Here is a 1,619-nt window from a genome sequence, read left to right as displayed (position 1 = left end):
CGACTTCCGACTTCATTTGAAATCTACCCACCAACACAAAAGAAGTTAAAAAAGTTCACCTACCCCATGTGTGGCCCATTTATTTAAGAACATGATGCACGTTCTTGCATTGGCTCTGGGGTCGGAGAAAATTGAAGTTTGCATTTTATTTTCTATTTGCTATGAAGCACATATATTTAGTTAAGTTGCACGTGTGTTGGACATAATTTAGATACAACACTCATGATACACGTGGTGTCTGTTGTCACAGATGGATGAGGGTCTGTGTCCCTTAACCATCTCTCCCGGGTTCGATACTCACTGGAGGATGGGAATGGAGCTTGCTTGCTTGGGAGGGTCGCCCACTTTGCCTCAGTACCCGAGGGATTAGTCATTGGGCTTCCGGCTCGATGGATACCCTGGTGCAAACCAAAAAAAAAATTTAATAAAAATAAGAGTAATATTTTAAATAGGTTTTCAAAAAATTTATCATTCGACAGTTTTGTCTTTCACAAAATTTAACTAAGATTTCGATCCTGAGATTCTCAGATACCTCCCAGATACGTCCCCAAAACCGTTTGATCCGGTTAAAGTGGTGACGTGTCAGGTTAACTGTGACATGTCGCAATTAACCTGACACGTCACCACGTTAACTGGATCAAACGGTTTTGGGACGTATCTGGTGGATATTTGAGAACTTCAGGTCGAAATCTTAATTAAATTTTGTAGGGGACAAAATTGTCAGATGGTAAATTTTTTAAGGACCTATTTGGGGTATTATTTAAAATTTTTTTTGGATATGTTTAGAGACATTTAAATACCATCACTATCAACGTGTCTAATCTTATTCTTAATATGTATTCTTAAAATAAATTTATAAATAATATATATTATTATTTATTAAAACAAAAAATATTTTAAATATTTTATATAATTAAAATATTATTACTGTTTATCTCATTATATATATATTTCGTATGCTCGTGTCTTATAAGATTCTAAAATTTGTGTATCAGTAGGTGTCTTGTGTTATGTCGTGGGTAAATAATAATAATAATGTATGTATTTATTACTACCAAAAAATAACAAATGGTATGTATTCATTATAGTAGTATCGGGAGTTGCTTAACACTTTACTAATTTAATAAGCTTGCAAACTCAAGAAATTGGCTGTATTTAGAAAATCTTCACCGATGTTTTAGGAAATTGCTTTGCAAAAGTGAGCAACAAAGACAAGAATAAAATAACATCTTATATAAATGGCCAAAATATTAATTTTATTTTTGCCTCTTCCAATAATCTAATAAATTTAAAATGCAGAGAAGAAAAGGAATTTATTGTAACCCGAGGATTATATATCATTAAATAAAAGGATAAAAATGTGATATAGATTATCAGTCTCTGAAATTTAAAGAAGCAGAGAGTATATTGAATTTTAACAGATTTTGATAAAAGCTTATAGGCAGAAAAATCTAGGTCTTGATTGGAACTTAAAATAGTAATAGTTATGGTTCCTCTCTCTCTCTCTCTCTGTTTTGAATTTTATTATTATGAGATAATCTACCGATTTTTTTATATAAAAATATGAGTTAAGATATTTTGAGTAGGATTTCGTTACAAAATAGAATGAGTCTGAGACA

Source organism: Arachis ipaensis, chromosome B09 (genome assembly GCF_000816755.2).
Source record: "Arachis ipaensis cultivar K30076 chromosome B09, Araip1.1, whole genome shotgun sequence".
NCBI lineage: Eukaryota > Viridiplantae > Streptophyta > Magnoliopsida > Fabales > Fabaceae > Arachis > Arachis ipaensis.
Note: the sequence above shows the minus strand (reverse complement) of the source record.